General features: G+C 43.8%; 1 protein-coding gene across 1 annotated transcript in view; it reads left to right on the forward strand.

Annotated features, from left to right (window-relative positions):
* The first annotated feature begins 9,295 nt into the window (after positions 1-9,295).
* The window catches only part of LOC120372433 (synaptotagmin-like protein 4), a 62,013-nt gene continuing 52,725 nt past the window's right edge, over positions 9,296-18,583 (forward strand). The window contains exon 1 of the mRNA XM_039489576.1: positions 9,296-9,428. The gene's annotated coding sequence lies outside the window, so the exon portion shown is untranslated. The remainder of the gene's footprint in view (positions 9,429-18,583) is intronic.

The raw sequence follows: 18,583 nt of genomic DNA on the forward strand, positions 1-18,583 counted from the left end.
TTTGCAGAAAATGAATTTGAAATGTGCATGAATGAGGTACTCATGTTGGAAGTGCTCACACCCTTATCTACTCAGGAAATGGAAACCCTGAGACTTATCTCATCAATCATAATTAGGCAACACCCCCCACATTTTAAATGTGAACAGAAGGCTTGTCTACATAGCACCAGCAAAGCACACTATAGGCGTGTGATGATTTGTAAAGTGCTCTAATGTGCTATGCTCTGATTGCCCCACGTAGACTCAGCTGCCATGCGCTACACAGTGGAACTCTCACTGAAGGACTGTCTGGATATGTGGACTCTCTACTCAGACCCTATGTTACCAACACTCCCAGCTATCTCCGTGACACCACTGATTTCCTGAGGAAACTACAATGCATTGGTGACCTTCCAGAAAACACCATCCTAGCCACCATGGATGTAGAGGCTCTCTACACAAACATCCCACACACTGATGGAATACAAGCTGTCAGGAACAGTATCCCTGATGATGCCACAGCACAACTGGTTGCTGAGCTCTGTGCCTTTATCCTCACACACAACTATTTCAAATTTAATGACAATATATATCTCCAGATCAGTGGCACCGCTATGGGCACTCGCATGGCCCCACAATATGCCAATATTTTTATGGCCGACCTGGAACAACGCTTCCTCAGCTCCCGTCCACTCACGCCCCTTCTCTACCTACGCTACATTGATGACATCTTCATCATCTGGACCCATGGGAAGGAGACTCTGGAAAAATTCTACCATGATTTCAACAGCTTCCACCCCTCCATCAACCTCAGCCTGGACCTATCTACACGGGAGGTCCACTTCCTAGACACCACGGTGCAGATAAGTGGTGGTCACATTAACACCACCCTATACCGAAAACCTACCGACCGCTATGCCTACCTTCATGCCTCCAGCTTCCATCCCGGGCACACCACAAGATCCATTGTCTACAGCCAAGCACTGAGGTACAACCGTATCTGCTCTAACCCCGCAGACAGAGACCAACACCTAGAAAATCTCCACCAAGCATTCTCAAAACTACAATACCCGCATGAGGAAATAAGGAAACAGATCAACAGAGCCAGATGTGTACCCAGAAGCCTCCTACTGCAAGACAAACCCAAGAAAGAAACCAACAGGACTCCACTGGCCATCACATACAGTCCCCAGCTCAAACCCCTCCAATGCATCATCAGGGATCTACAACCCATCCTGGACAATGATCCCACACTTTCACAGGCCTTGGGTGGCAGGCCAGTCCTCGCCCACAGACAGCCTGCCAACCTGAAGCATATTCTCACCAACAACTGCACACCGCACCATAGCAACTCTAGCTCAGGAACCAACCCATGCAACAAACCTCGATGCCAACTCTGCCCACATATCTACACCAGCAACACCATCACAGGACCTAACCAGATCAGCCACACCATCACCGGTTCATTCACCTGCACATCCACCAATGTAATATATGCCATCATATGCCAGCAATGCCCCTCTGCTATGTACATCGGCCAAACTGGACAGTCTCTAAGGAAAAGGATAAATGGACACAAATCAGACATTAGGAATGGCAATATACAAAAAGCTGTAGGAGAACACTTCAACCTCCCTGGCCACACAATAGCAGATTTTAAGGTGGCCATCCTACAGCAAAAAAACTTTAGGACCAGACTCCAAAGAGAAACTGCTGAGCTCCAGTTCATCTGCAAATTTAACACCATCAGCTTAGGACTAAACAAAGACTGTGAATGGCTTGCCAATTACAGAACCAGTTTCTCCTCCTTTGGTTTTCACACCTCAGCTGCTGGAACAGGGCCCCATCCTCCCTGATTGATCTAACCTCGTTATCTCTAGCTTGCTTCTTGCTTGCTTATATATACACACCTGCCCCTGGAAATTTCCATTGCTTGCATCCGAAGAAGTGGGTATTCACCCACGAAAGCTCATGCTGCAAAACGTCTGTTAGTCTATAAGGTGCCACAGGATTCTTTGCTGCTTACACAGTGTCTAGTTTGTATTAACGAAGTCCCGTTTCAAACAAGACTATGTTAATGTGAACTAGGTACCTTTAGTGTGCAGCAGGGTTCACACAAGGCACTTAGTTTGCTTTACAAATTACACCACTTTGCCAGCACCATGTAGACAAGCCCTAAGTCTCAGCAAATTATCCGTGATTGTCAGGGTTACTAGGCAAGCTGAGCTTTAGCACTCCTTTAGTCTCCATTGAGTGCACCCCTCCAGTGACAGGCCTCGCTCTCTTCACCTGAATCAGGATGGAACCATACAGTTGTTCCGACCACTCTGAGATTGGAGCCCTAGGCTGCAGCCCCACTGGTTTCCAATTGCGTTAACCCAACAGGCCCAACGGCATTTGGCACTTCTAGGCGTTTTCCTCCAGGAGCCTGTAACCAATGAGCAGGTTAAAGTGACTCAAAACCAGCTTCTTCAAAACAAAGCATTCTTTATTCACCCAACGGTACATAGCACGCAGGGCAACAGGCAGGGATTTCCCTACACCCCCCTCCCCCGAATTTCCCCAACACTCCCCTCCCCCAGTTTTGTGAATTAGTTACATGCAGTGTTGCCAGTTTAGTGATTGTTTGGGAATTGAAACATTAATACACATTTTAAATGCATATACAGTGTATGATAAAATATGTGTATCTGAAAAAGTATAATAGATTCGAAAAGTATGAACATAGACTAGCTTCCTTATACAGCTGTTGTTTTTTATGACAATGTCAGTGCATTCATTTCGGTGATGTTGGCCAACCTAATAATTTCAAATGATGATTTGTAAGCAAAGTCTAAATGAGCTCTCCCTGACAGCTAGTGATGAGCTGGGGCTGGGGGGAAAGGCTTCAGGACCAGATTGTATTTACATTCACATCTAATCTACCTAGGTATCCAGCAAGCAGAGCTATGTTGCCCACATGATAGATTTTGGCTGCGGTTGGGTTACAAATCACTTGAATGAGGGCGGGGGGGAGGGGATAATGAAATGTTGTTATTCTTATTGTATGAGTAAAGGGCAGTAGAACTGTACTTAGCCTGTGCTGATTGAGGGCATCAAGAGAGAGGGTGGGGACAGGTGTTTTGCTTGATGGTCTGCCTAAGTCACAAGTACTATTTGACCTGCCCCTCTACACTGTTTAAAGATAGAGCTGATTAGGCTCCATAGATAATCTTTTGTTTTGTTAAGTGACCACTACAGCTGAAATCAGGTCTAAGTGCTTAGACAGTGTTTCTGTGGAAGAGACGGCCCAGTCTGTACTAGCAGTGAGATTCCCCCACTGAGAGCTCAGCTGAAATCACTGAGAGCTGGTGGAACTTCAAGAGACCAATTAGCAGAGGTCACAGTGGCAGGTGACAGCAGAAGGTGACGGTTCAGAGCCACTGGCAACAGAGCAATGGAGTGAATGGTGGCACAATGAACAACAGTGGCCAGAGTGAACAGTGAGCAGTTGGAGGAACGAACAAGGTACCTTCCTGCCCCCCTCCTGGGAAGTGAACTTATGTGAAAGCACCTCTGAACTCTGAGTCTCCACTGCCCAACGACAACACCGGTGAGTGTTAATTAGGCTGTTAAGAATGCTGGAGACACAACACAGTTCATGCAAACAAACATGGCTGTGGCATCATACTTTTTATTTAAGCAAGAGATACCACACTCTACAAACTGGAGGCCAATGTTAAGTGCATTGTCACTTCTTCATCCTGAAGTTGAACACTGGTTCTGAACAAGACAAGAAAATGCTCACTATCTTTCTGCAAGAAACTAAACTGACTGGCTAGAAGCATGTGGTGCAACAGTGAAAGACTCAACAGTTGAAAAAGTGAAGAACTCTCTCACCACAAAAAATTTGCATACTTGGCTGATGAATGCACTGATGCAAATGGGCATCAAGTATTAAGCCATTGTGTACGTTATCTTGATGTCAGTGGTAGGCCAGTAGATGCATTTCTAGATGTTCAAGTTACAGAAGACACATGGGCTGCATTTGTGATAACCCACATCTTAGAAGAGTTAAATGCTTGTCAATTGGACTCCAAACAAATAGTTGCTTGTGCATTTGATGGAGTTGCAAACTTCTCTAGAAGACATGGTGGAGTACAAGCTTTGCTCAGAGAAAAGTGTAACCCTAATCTCTCCTATACACACTGCAGAGGCCATCTACTGCAACTAGCGCTAGTACGAGCTGCAGACTCTTCAAAAGACATTTAAAAAGCTATAAATTTAATGTCTTCAATATATTCTTTTTTCAGCAAGAGTCCAAAAAGACTAAATATCTTGGAAAATATAGAAGATACACTGGGACTGAAGTTCAAATTAGTCCAACCTGGGAAAACCCTCTGGCTTTCTCATGAGTGATCCTTGGCTGTTGTCTTAAAATTACTCCAGCCATTATTACTGGTGTTGGAAAGTATCTACCAAGATGGGACGGATCTAAGTAGTGAGGCTGGTGGATTACTTTTGCTACTATCTTCAGAGAAGACTATTGCCATTCTCTCTCTTGTAAGTCTACTGTTGAAACCACTTGGGTCATTAAACAATGACATCCAGGCATCTACTACAACAGTAGTAGATTTTTGTCCAGGAATAGAAGCTACATTTGGATCAATCAGAGAGCTGTCCATTGGAAAAAGTACTGGAATAAGCAAAGACTTCAGTCCAGAAGTTGACTAATGAAGGCATTTATAATGAATCCTTAAGTGAAGAGGACAAGAAGTGTTTGTTAAGACAACTGAAAAAGTATACAGACTTGATTCTTAAAAACTTACAACAGCGATTTATAGATTATACTCAACCTCTACGTAGCTTTTACAGGTCCCTATCCTATAAAACACCGACAGTTGAGTGGAGTGAGGCACTACCAGCAACGGGGCTGCCATCTGCTCAGGACAGAATAGAGAATTTGAACAAAGAGTGGAATAGCTTATGACGAATAAATGAAGATTTGACTTCAACTTCTTTTTTTATCATCACTAGTGGCTTGACCCAATCTTTGTGCTATGTTTCCTGGGATGAAAGAAGTAGGAATTCATCTCTTGCTACTCCCAGTCACAATAGCTACAGTTGAGCATTCTTTTGCCTCATTGAATAGAATTTTGTATTCTGAAAGAAGTCGCCTTCTGCCTGCTTGATCATGTGAACTAAAGAGCATATCAGTTGAAGGAATGGAAGTACCGGACACACTAGAAGCCACCAAAGATGAACGCATTGCATTCAAGAAGTTCATTAACAGAGTTGTGCAAAATTATAACAAGAAACCAAGAAGGATGTAGATGTAGTGCTTCATAGAAGGCTTGAGTAGCTAACTTTAATTTGTGTGATGATTTTAAAACATGAGTTAAAACTAATAAAATGGTTATGAAACATTTTTTCAGTTTTTACTATAGTGCCATAGAGCCCACCTTCAACCTCATGGTCTCACCCCTCATCAGCCCAAATTTTCCCAACACCAAATTACCCAACACCAGCAGCCACAATTTAAGCCTAGTTGAAGTCTCAAATGGAATTCAGTCTAGATGCTATTAGAGAGATAAGGAACAGATATTTAGAAATTCAATTAAACTGCAGGTGCTGAAAACATATCTGTCCAAACATAACAAAAAAAATCTTTGGAATTAAGGGCTCACCTTGCAGTACCTGCTACAATGGACACCAATCACGTAAGTGCTGAAGATATGCTAAAAAATATTATGCAAAGATATACATACAAATCTTTATAATAGAGATGGGACTGAACTAAGACCAGGGATCAGAACCTTTGAGCCATAGCTGAACCTGCTCCTGCAATGGGCCCAATCTGAAGCTGATCTCTCCACACTTTGAGTTGGTTCAAATTAGGATCTGGATTTCAAACTCCCAAATTTGAGAGAGTTTAGATCTGGGTTTTTGATTCACTAAACTATATAAAAAAAATAATAATTAGGGTCCGGATTGGAGTTTGGATGTCCAGTGCAAGTCAGGAGTTTTGGTTTTGGATCTGGTTTCTAGTTAATACCGTGCATTTTTATAGCCATGCCCCAAATTTCTTGGGGCTAATTCTCCTTCCCTTGTCCCCATGGGATATAAATAACTCCCAATGACTTCTGTCCTGCAAGGAGACAACCAGTCCCATGGTTATTTTTTTATTGGTCTGAATAAGCTGTTGACTAGCATATCCCTAGAATGTTTGATTCCTACTGTCTCACCTTATTTTCCTTCAGGAAAACATGTGAGGGAAGATGGTCACATTTTCTTGCAGAGTAATTCACTATACTACCTAGAACAGAAATGCGGGTGGAAGGCATGAGTGAATTGGCTGCTCTGCAAAGAGCTGTTATGTTAGATCTAACTGCTTAGATATTCTTAATGCCATATGCTCTTCTTACTTAGAGCTTTCTGACTAATATAGAAATACTTATTAATCTGTACCTGTTTTCATGTTATATGTTAAATTTGAGTCAATTTTTTATTCTATTGGCAATGGAAATAACTGCAACATTCACATGTTCAGATATGTTTCAGAAGATACAATTAACTGTGGTTTAAACAAAGACTGGGAAATGGTGGGTCATTACACCAATTGAATCTATTTCCCTATTTAGTTCTCTCTCTCACACCTTCTATGGCTCATCTTATTTATCACTTCTAGTTTTTTTTCCTCTGCTAACGCTCTCATCATCTCATTTTTTTCTGCCTGTTGTTGGTATGCATTACTTCTTCTTTTTTTGTTCTCTGTATGTATAAATATCTCCTCTGTGTGTGTTCCATTCTGCATCCGAAGAGAAGTGAGCTTTAGCTCAGCTCAGCTCTTCATAAATAAATTTGTTAGTCTTTTTTATGTTCAGATATATTTGTTTTATTTAAAAAGACATAATAAGGAAAATTATAAATACAGTCTAAATCTGAAAGGGTTTAAGGGCACCCTTCTCTCCCATTTAGCTAATTAGGATCTGTGGAGTCACCACTTCCCAGGAAATGCTAAGCGCCATGCAGAACCTTACCCTGAGTAGGAGGCAGAAACTTCTTAGATGATTTGCATAAATTATAGTCATCAACAGACCAGTTATGATGTTGAACTGGCAACTGGCCTTAATTTAGGAACAAAAAGACTGTGCAGCAACAACAGAGCATCAGGAGAAGGGAGGTTTTTCATGTTGCTTTTGTAATAATTACACTGAAAAATGAAGCAATATGTGAATTCTGGGTCTCCATATTTATGAAAACTCATAGCTGAATGTTGGTAAGTGGTATCAGAACAAGTCACCCACTGGTGCCTTTCTGCAGACCTTGCTGTGATGAGTTAATCAGTGGATCTACTTGTATGAGTAATGGCTATTGAACTGGACCAATAGCCAGTATTTCTCACTAAAGTAACATGCTGAGAGATTTTCAATGCTGCCGAGGAGATGTGGATCCTTTAGGAGGCTTTGAAAATCTCAGCCTAAATGAATAATTGTATTTTAACTAATATTAAAAAGGGGGTATGGTTAGAATTAATTCTTCCTCACACAGCATGGACACACATAGCTGGACACTGCCACAGCTATCCCAGTCTCCAAATCCATTCAGCCCTTGGCCTCTCTTTTGAGTCTGCCAGCAAAAATGCCAGTTAGTGCCACTTGCTGAGGCAGTGGATTTCGGACCAGCTCACTGAGGATTGGGCTCCAAATACCATTTCACTGAGCCCACTGGACAGCAATCAGCTGTATCTCCTGTTTGTTTGAGAGGTACCTTGGAACAATGAGTATGAGTGGAAGGCGAAGACTTGCCATCATACATGCCTAATATCAGGCCTTTGGCCTCAGCATCAGGCTCCTTTGTGGGGATTCCCAGGCTCTCAATGTTGCCTCCAAAACCTCAGGGCCTTTAAGAAGGCTGCCTCCCTGAGTGAAACAATGCATGAACTAGTCCTCTAAAAGTGATGTTGCCAAAAAGGGAACAGAGACACTGGAAGGGCCGTAAGGAAGACAGCTCTTATGCCTCTCAATTGTCCATGTTCACTTAATATTCTTCTTCTGATTTAAAATAAAATAATAATAAAAATAATAATAATTATATATATATATAGAGAGAGAGATTTACTCTGAAATTTATTTGATGGCAGAAAATTCTGAACCTGCAGGCTCACTGCTGGGTACTGTTGGCTCGCAGCTTCACACCCAGCTGGGAGAGGACTCCATGGTCCCTCCTGCTCATGAATGGGAAGTACAACATACAGTCAGAGGGAATCAACACTTTGGAGATGGGCAGGAGTGGCAGCCTAGCAGCTGGCTGGGGAGAGAATATGGGCAGCTTGGAGACCCGGCCTGAAAGGCTGACAGGGAGCCAGCAGCAACCATGTCAGGCAGATGTTTGGGAGTAGACCGCAAAAGAGGAGGGTTGTGTGGATGTATCTAAAGAAGGTGGACAAAAGAAGGGAGCCCTGGCCAAGGATCTGTAGGCCAGTGTGTGATTAATCCCGGGAGGAGATAGCTGTGTGGTTTGAGCATTGGCCTGCTAAACCCAGGGTTGTGAATTCAATCCTTGAGGACCACTTAGGGTTCTGGGGCAAAATCAGTACTGGGTCCTGCTAGTGAAGGCAGGGGGCTGGACTTGATGACCTTGCAAGGTCCTTTCCAGTTCTAGGAGATAGGATGCATCACTGCCACAAGGCCAGAGGAGACCCATCTTCCTATCCCTTGACTGGGCTGTTGCTAGGGTCTGGCTGGGAACTGCTGGTCCTTGTGACTATTAATTGTGCCAGGGGTATAAGCATCATTAGCTTATGGCAGCCCCAGTAAAGGAACCCTGTGTTTTTCCTCAGACTCTGTGACAGTTTATGGGACACACTCCCCCCCTCGCAACCCCTGAGGTAGTGCCTGTAGAACCTAGTGCATGGAGCACCTACAACACTTGCCTCCAAGCTCCTGGTGGACCCAGCACTTTCCTAGGCACATAGGGGCTGGGGTATCCCAACACTGGTGTGACACCCTGCAGGAGGGGTCCGGTACCGTATGGTACGATATAGCCAGGCAGAGGCACCTCAGGTTTTTCAGTTCCCTGTTGGAGGCCGGTTTGGTTGGCAAACAGGCTGCCAGTCCTTGGGCACAGCACCCTGCGGGTTGGATAGGTGTGAGCCCCGGGGGAGCTCGGGTGGGTCACTGTGTAACGATCCAGGCCAGGTTTTCCGGCTGCTGGGGCCTGAGTTAGGCGTCGTGGCTGAGATCCAGGCCAGGTTTTCAAGCTGCTGGAGCCTGGGCCCGGCGGCTGTTCTGGTCACTGGGCTGGGATCCAGGCCGGGTTTTCTAAGAGCCTAGGTCCGGTGCAGCACTAGTGCGGGGCGAGATCCAGTCCGGGTTTGCAGGCTGCCGAGCCCGGGGCTCAGCCGCTGTCCCGCTGCCGTCGGGGGGATGAGCTGCGCTGCTCCGGGTGCGCCCAGCCGCCTCCGCCAGGTAAGAGACACCGCGCCCGCGTGCCCGGCTTCCCGGGGCGCCTGCACCGGCTCCGCAGCTGCCTGCGCCCCCTGCACTGGCAGCTGGGGTCGAGGATGCACCCGAGCCGCGCCAGGCTCGCGGGCTGCCCCGGGAAACGCACCGTCAGCCTGACCCTGTTCGTCTGAAATCATTGTTACCCCTGAGAAATCACCTCCCTTCTCCCCCCACCTGCACACTCGGATCCTTACTCTGTGTCCAGTCCGTGTGCCCGGTGCACCGGCCAGCACTGGGGTGACTCCCCGCTGGCGCGCACCTGGTTCTGCTGTTTACACCTGTGCACCCGGGCTGTAAAATGGTACCGGATCAAAACACTAGAATTTCGTGCTCACTTCACACAGGTGTAAACGGCTCCCTGAGGTTCAAGGAAGTGCAGAATCAGGCCTTTTCTGTGTAGTCCACGTCTCTGTTTTCCCCCCGTTAGGCCCCGATCCTGTAATTAGGTGCATGCCAGCAACCCCGATCTCAGGATCAGGGCCTTAACTTACTGTCCCCCCTCTCTCCCGTCCCCCTTGTTTATTTGAGTAGCTCCCACTGCAATAGGGGAGAGGAAAGATATCTTTAAAAGCAGGAAAATGTGTTTGTAAAACTATGGAAATGGGGATTCATGGACACTGCCCAAACCTGGCTTATAATTTTTAATTTTTTTTGTAATTGGCTAGATTAATTAAAGTTTATGTAAACTTTTTTTTTCCCTTTGAAAACAATATACCATGGACAGGTCCAGATCCAAACACCCCCTAACCTTTGGGAGTGGAGGTCTTTGGAATCAGACCCTTGATCCTAGTTTTGCAGCTGCCTTGCTTATCTCTGAGTTGAAGTAAATCTAATTTCTGACCAGTCCCAAACTTTGTGGGGAAGAAAGGTTGAAAATGAAATCCATTTTGCTGTTCAGCCTCACTCTGCTCTCACTATAACTAATCTCCACTGAATGTAGCATATTTATTTGCGAAGTTGAAGGTTGTCCTTTTAAAAGTATTACAAGTTACCATTGAGCAGATATGGCCAGCAGAGAATAGGGAGAGCTCGGCCAATCTCCGAGTTACCTGCAGAAATCTGGAGCCATTCTACTCTCTGCAAGTTAACAACCTAAACTTTGAAATTCATGTTGCTTTTGGGAAAGAGAAGGAAGGGGGCAAACAAATCCACTTTTAAGCAAAGTATGAAGAGTGTATTGGTCACCAGGAAACAGGTTGCCATTGAGATAGTCAGGTATTTCCCCCACACGCACACCCTGCTGCTGTTTTATTGCCACCTAATCCTATCTCAACTGCAAATGTGATGCCAGTACTTCTTCAAAGTCATGTTGATTTTAATAATTGTCACAATGTGGATTAACATCCTGCTTTGTGGAGATCAGAGACAATAGTGAAGTAACTTTGTCAGCAGGTATGTAGTTCCGCCCTTAGTCCAGAGTGCAGCGACATTTGCTCCCTGATATAAGAGGAAATATCTTGAAGATGGTTCAGGCAAATTTGCATGGGTGGAATAAAATGAATGGCAATCAGAGTTAGCAAGAAAATCAAATGAAGGTGGCCTGTGAAGAATATCTGATTTAACAACAAGGAAGAATAATGGGGCTGATTCTGCCCCCTGTGTGCCATTCCAGGACCACAATATGCTCTGGGCTCAGCAGGATATGGCTACTGTAAATGTTCTACCCTTCCCCTCACAGGCTCCAGTGCAGGGGTTATGCTAGGGGTGGGAGGGTGTGTGTGGCTTGTGCTTATCACCACAGGAACATGGGGCTGCTGTGCAGCCCATAGGCAGCCAATGGGAGGCTGACATAAATTAGAGCACCCCCAGAACTGCTCTAATTTATGTCAGAAGTCTTTTTAGCCCTGTTAGCAGCCTAAAATCTGAGTGTTGCAAAAGTGTTAGAATTGATTATGAGAATTTGCCTCAATGTTAGAAGTTTAGAAAGTTAGAAGTGATAGTTGGTACGACACTCTTGTTTTTGCATACAGTGAAGGGCCCTGTATTTGTTTCACTTGTTGCCAAAAAAAAGTTGCCTTACAAATCCTGATGTACCCTGAGGCCGTATGATCCAGTGGTTAAAGATGGGGAATCAGCACTCCAGGGTACTATTCCCTGGTCTATTGCTGTCTTGCTGTGTGACATTTGTCAAGACCCTAACTTCTAAGCATGTCAGATATTACTTAGCTTTGTAAAGTGATTATAGAAATACTGTCACTATTCCAGGGTTTGGCAACCTTTCAGAAGTCGTGAGCTGAGTCTTCATTTGTTCACTCTAATTTAAGGTTTCGCGTGCCAGTAATACATTTTAATGTTTTTAGAAGGTCTCTTTCTATAAGTCTATAATATATAACTAAACTATTGTTGTATATAAAGTAAATAAGGTTTTTAAAATGTTTAAAAAGCGTCATTTAAAATTAAATTAAAATGCAGAGCCCCCCCCCCTCCCCCCGCGCCGGACTGGTGGCCAGGACCCGGGCAGTGTGAGTGTCACTGAAAATCAGCTCACGTGCCGTCTTTGGCACACGTGTCATAGGTTGCCTTCCCCTGCGCTATTCTAGAGACTGTATTATTGCAGACTTTGACAGCCTACTATAGTTCACATTTATATGATGGATGTGGGATAAGGAACTCACTACCACTTTAGTCAATGGGAGTCTTTCCATTAACTTCACTGGGGCTTGGATCATGCCCTATATGATTTCATATTGTTGCCAATTCCAAATGCCTTGTCACTGTACAAGAACACTGATGTCATGTCTTTGGTTTTTGACCTCCCTTGAACATGGTCAGAGCTACGAACATATGAATTTTCATTCCATTAAATCATACTTCCTAAATGAAACTTACTTTCATGAGTTGTGTTGTCAAGGCCTTTGGCAATCCATGGTTGCTGGGGCGGGGGGGAAATGAACAGCAACAACAACCAAAAAAAGAAAGTTCCAAGATGCATTTGGAATAGTAGGAAAAACATTCCAGGTGGCTTTTCCTAAAATACAGAGATTTTTATAAAGTAGGTGCATCTCCCTGACAGCTGCTACATCAATAGCTGTTTCTAAGGGATGCTGTCAATATGCTGTCTTGTTGTTTTTCTGCTTTGTATAGTTTCAGATATTTCTTAGAACCTGGAATTGAAGAACTCCCCCCCCCCCCCCACTGGATTTTTCCTGCTCCTTTTGTCTTTGTTTTCCTAGGCCTTCCCTCTATCCTGTGATCCTTAATTCCCCTGGGCCTGTTTTATTTTACTTCCTTGTTCATGCTCCATTGTTGTGGATAATAACAAGCTCTACCTACTCTTAGAGCTGTGCTGGCAATTTCTGTTCCCTCTGCAGCTGATCACTCTATGTAAACAATGGTTCTGTATGAATAATGTCTATTTTTGGCTATTCTCATTAATTTTATTACTAATAATATATTTGTTCCCTCAGCGGTGAATATCCTATTTAGAATCAAGCTCACATCCCCAGCCAGATCATATAGGCCATGTTGTACTCTCTGCTTCTGTCAGGGCACTCAAGGGACAGGCTACGTATGGCATTTGTTCTTCACTTCCAAACCCCCACAAATGATCATTTTGGGGTGGAAGGGAAGAGAGGGGACAGGACACAGTCAGCGTGGCCCAGATTTAGCAGGACACCAAACTTTTGTGAGTAAGTTCATACTGACTCATTCAGCATTTGACTTGCTCACACATACATGGAGGGGGTGAAAAATGGGATAAACCCTCTTTCTCAGGGGGAAGAGGGATTACAGGTCTAGCAGAACTTGAGGGGAGGTGCTCTGAAGGAGTTGTGTTGACAGGAGCCTGGATGGTGTCAGATCCTCCATGAAGATGGCCCTGTCGTCCACACATTCCTCATGGATTTCGGAGGGTGAGGGGGAGACTTGCTGGTTTTGAGGATTGAACCTCCTGCTTCTTTCCCTCCCCCATGGAAGAACTCTACAATGGGGGCCCTCCCGGAGTTTCTGGTCTCCTACATGGTCCCATATGGCTCTGTAGTTGAAGTGTAAATCTGTGTGGGTGGTGGTGGGTGTTTGTGGGTTTTTTGTTAGCCCTAAGTCAGTGGTTTTCAACCTGGAGTCCACAGATGGCCTCAGATTTCCAAAGGGCTCTGCACCTCCATTTGAAATCTTTTAGGGGGTACACACACACACACACATTCAAAATGACTGCCCCAAGCCAGTTGACCTTGTCCATTTAATAAACCTGCAACATTGAGTCAAAAGAGTCTTCCCCCCCCCACCCCATAGTTTGCAAGGAGGCAGCCCTTAGACGCACGATAAGGCACAGCAAGGACAATGTGTTCATTGTAGGGCAGGCATGCTTTGATTTCATTTTAAATCAATACTGTTATCTACAAATCAGAAGGTTATAGGAAGAATAGAACAGTAACACATTATCTAAGTAACGTGGTAGTAAAGTCAAAGTGAATAAAAGCCTGTTCCGCCATTGTCAGTAAACTGAAAATCTGCACAGAGGTAAGAATTGATCTTGTTGATCATGGAATCAAAATCAAATAACCTTTATAGCTTAAACCTAATGGAACAATTAATATTTAGGGGGTGGGGGCGGGACGTTATAGATCAGGACAACAATTTACCGACTTTCACTTTCAGTGGCTGTCCTGTTACATGTGGCATATGTCAGTGTACTTGAATACACTCACCTCATTGCAAGCTGTTCAAGTCGAGCAATTACACTCCCGGTTACCCCTGTGCAACCCTATTGGCTTAATTTAATGCTACAATGCATAATAATGTGCATCATCCAGTATACGCCCCAATTTGCCCTTTAATACAACTGTGCAACCCTTTGCACTTACTACATCTCGGCACCCTGGGTCAACTGTCACTGGGGTGGCAGGTGTGTAAATATGGGCAGGACTCCAGTTCCCCTCAGTGCAACCCTACTGACCTAATTATTACTGCAGTGCAAAACTGCACCTGTATCTGGGGAAGTAATCCCAAGAGTAATCCAAGCCCCTGAAACTAGGTCCCCAAACACAGAATGGAGGAGTAGTTCTGCTGTTGCGTGCTTCCCCCTTGGTAGCTCCTTCCTGGAGACTCCTCTGTAGGTGTTGGGGAGGATAGAAGAGAATGGCAGTCTTGGCCTCATCACCATTATCTGATGCAGATTCTTTCTCCACAAATTGAAACCTCCCTGAGGGCAGATTTGGAACAGCTGTTTGTGGAGAACACACAGGCGCATGGTTCCTGACAGACACGCATACCCATGGAGAAGCAGTATGTATAGGCCTCTAAATCTAGCCTGCATTACAAGATTTCCCTCAGCTCCCTTGCTGCAGAGAGCCAATTCAGAGGAAACTGGCCAAGCTCATCTCTTAAGTTTGCAGTGGGATTTGTCTCTATTGTAGGCTTCTCCGTGGAAGGGGACAGTAGGCCCCGGTCTAATATATGGTGCAGTTTTGCACTGCAGTAGTAAATTAGGGTTGCAATGTGGGGAACTGATGGCAGAATTTTGGCCACTGCCATTGAAATAAAAGGTTTTAGAAGATGACAACTTTCCATGTGAACACTAAAAATAAAGAAACTTTATTCAATGACACAAATGAACCAGTTGTGATCTGAAATGTCCTGTTCCCATGTCTCCCTGGAACAGTAATGCATGTCTGTGGGGTTACACAACTGTAAAGAACATCTTGGCTAGACAGAAAAGTCAAATTAGTTACTAAGCTGATTTCAAATGGTTGCAATCCTTATCTGAATTTCAGCTTGGTTTAAACCAGAAACTTAAACATCATAAGCAAAACTGAAATGAGCATCTCACAGGAGTTTGCACCAGTTTACCTGAACCTGCTTAAAATCACCTTTGGTTAAGCTAGTGTAGCTTTCTGGTGTAGACTAGGCCTTAATGTGGGGACAACTTGGCCTTCGCTACGTAATGAACGCTGCACTTATTGTGCATTTCAGTATGAAATTCAGTCTGACCCTTTCCTGTTGTGCGAGCTGCCCTGCCCCTTCAGATGCTATGGATCACACTTCACTGGATGGACCTTAATTTGGGGACCTTTGAAGTAACAGTGGTGCATTGAGGAAGGGAGGGAATGGGCCCAAGTATTTTTTGTTTTTCCATATTCTTGGCTAACAAGCACTGCCAAAAAATGTGTCTTCTGCCAGCTCTCCTCATCCAGCCTGTTGATCAAATGAAACCTGCTCCAGTAAATGAATGTGTGATTGAGTCTGTGTTTGTATTGGAGAGTTGCATCAAACCTAGAAAATGGGTGCCCAAACAGAGCTGACTTGTTCAAAAATATTCCTATGTACGGATTTGTTTTCCCACCGAAGAATGTCTGCTAGGAAAGGGTGTAACCATAGCTAATTGGATTACTGTACATGAAGTTTCTTTTCTCTGTATCGCAGTTCAGGGATTTGCAAGGTAAGAAATGAAAGTGGAATTTTTTTTTCTTTTGAAGCCTTAAATATTTAATGTCTGTCCAATATCTAAAACAACAGTAGGTCTGGACCCAACTCCAGAAATGAACACTCCTATAATTTAGAGGGGAGTGGGTGATTAAAAATCCCAAATTAGATTGAACTTTACTGTTGGCCTCCTTCATGACCCTGGGCTAAACCAAAACACTGAATCTGACACAGCGACATTTTGGGGTCTGGATGCAGATCTGGGACTGAACTTTGCAGCTTGGGACTGCCTTGCTGTGCAATTATTTGTAAAATATTTGTCTCTGACAGCTTATTTTAATAGCCTCTAAAAGGAATCCGACCTCGCAAGTGTAGCTCATTTCAAGTCTCTTGTTTTAGTCCGAGTTACCTATGCACCTTACTACATTGGAATCCCCTCTCTTTCATTGATGTCCTTTACATCACAAATACAGAATCATGAAACTGAGATTACGGAAAGAGTTATTGACGTAGAAGGAAGGAATCGTATGGCATCCTCAGTTTGCTGCACGAGTAACTTTTTGTGTGTGTTGGGTCTTTGTGTCACATTGTGTCCCACATTTTAGATCTTGGCAAGTTGAGAGGTATGGGAGGAATTGGCCCCCAGGGTGTTCAGTCTGGTATGAGCTCCTGCTTCATTACAAGTAGCCAAAAAAGTTTTTTTATTAATATTGTTGGGTAGAAAATAGGGCTTCCACTCTGAGACTCTTCGCTGAATGCTGACTCTTGCTTGCTGGGATGAGGTATATGACAATGGCAGTTTATGCAGTGACAGAGGCTTGACTACAGTGTAGTTATAACGTCCTGGTTGATCTGACCTGTTCCCTGATTGCCAAGTAGTTGCTATGCCATTGAGCTCATAACAAGTGAGGTTAGGGAAGGGACTGACTATGGAATAAGCAAAAGGAAATGAAGACACATCCTTCTGGGTGTGAAGCAGCCCTGGGGTGTGCAGGTGTCTGTTGGGGGGTGGGAGGGGTCATGAAAAAGTCAAAAGTGGTAACAAGCAACCGTCGTCCTCCTCCCATCCTGCAGTTTCATCTTTAGAACAAGTCTAATTTACATTATCCTGTTTGTTTAAAGGTGGCATAGTAAAGCGGATTCAAACTGTGTTTAAAAAGGATGAGTATGGACAAACAGGAGGGGACAAGTCCAAAGTACAGGAATGTGAGGTGATCTGTCTAAATACATGCCTTCCTCCTGCAGTGGTTCAAATGAATCATTCCTGGGCTTTGTACTGATAAGCTCTCACCTGCAGATATTTTTCCTAGCACTGTTTATTTTATTTTTACAGAGCCTTTTTCAAGTTGCCTCACAAATAAACAGTGTAAGCAGTTTAAAGGGCATCTTCCACTTTCTCTGAAGCACTTACAAAACAGGCAACCACGTATTTAATGCATAGATATAATGTGGGGTGGTTTTTGGTTTTTTGGGTTTTTTTTTCCTTCTTCTTTGGTGAAGAGCAGCATTATTAAATGTTGTCAGGGAAAATAAGATGTTTCCATAATGGAAGTTGAAGTAGAACATAATGCAGGCTTGATTTCATGGGGAGCTCAAGGATGGATCATGATGAGGATGGGCAGTTTAGAAATACTACTAATTAATAAGTGGTAATGGCAAGGTGGCAGGAGGAGTGTCTTCAGAAAAGTCTTTTTATGTTGGGGGTGTAAATCCAAATTCTCTGAGAGTCCAGAAAATGTCCTTGTGCAGTATAGGAGCAGAAGAAGAGCTCTGTGTGGCTCGAAAGCTTCTCACTCTCTCACCAACAACAACAGCAGTTGGTCCAATAAAAGATATTGCTTCACCCACCTTGTGTAGTGAGCATTGTACAAAGTTTCTCATCCAACTTCTTCACTTTCAGTGCACCTGAACCTTCATCTAGACCCCATTCTCCCTGCCTCCCTCCCACCTTGTGTCCCTTTGCATCTACAAGGGATTCCAAACTGAAGATAGAGACAGAACAGACTTAGCCACCCTCTTGCTACAGTAATAGCAAGTTCTTTAAAATGCTGGCATCCTCTGCTGCATTTGGGACATTGCCATGCCTATTAAAGGGGACAGAAGAGGTTTACTCTGTATCCCTGTGGGCAGTGCTTGTTAGTGTTCTAACAATACACTTACAATGAAATACATCCCGTAGAAGCTTTGCAAATATTCCCCACCTATGAAGTAAACAGAACTCTCAAATGTTTAAACTAAAGAATCCTATTAACAGTTTATTAACAGAAAATGGGTTTTGGTTTGTGGATTCTGAGTCGCCTTTTTCTGTAATTTTTTTTTTAAGGCATTGATGTGTATACAATAGTCATTCTTTTTTTAATTTAACCCTATAAGGTCTACATATTCTTTTTTATAATAAAAGAACCAGGGATCACCCATTCCAATTAAAAGGCAACATTTGAAACTGATAAAAGGAATTCTGTTTTAATATGTGTAATGCAAAATTAACCTACAGAGCTCTCTGCCACAAAATATCATGGAAGGGGAGAGATAAGTAGAGTTTAGTGAAGCATTAGACTAAATAACGCCAGTTACACTTAGTAAGATACACATTTATGAGGGATATAAATCCTCATGCTTCATTCATAACATAAGATGAACGCTATCTGATGGGTTAAGAAACTTACTGCTAGTGCAGAATTGTTCATTATTGTATTTCTTGCCCAGTCTTCTGAAGTGTCAGGTACTAGCCTCTGTCAAAGGTTGAACTAGACTAGACC

Source organism: Mauremys reevesii, linkage group 9, assembly GCF_016161935.1.
Source record: "Mauremys reevesii isolate NIE-2019 linkage group 9, ASM1616193v1, whole genome shotgun sequence".
NCBI lineage: Eukaryota > Metazoa > Chordata > Testudines > Geoemydidae > Mauremys > Mauremys reevesii.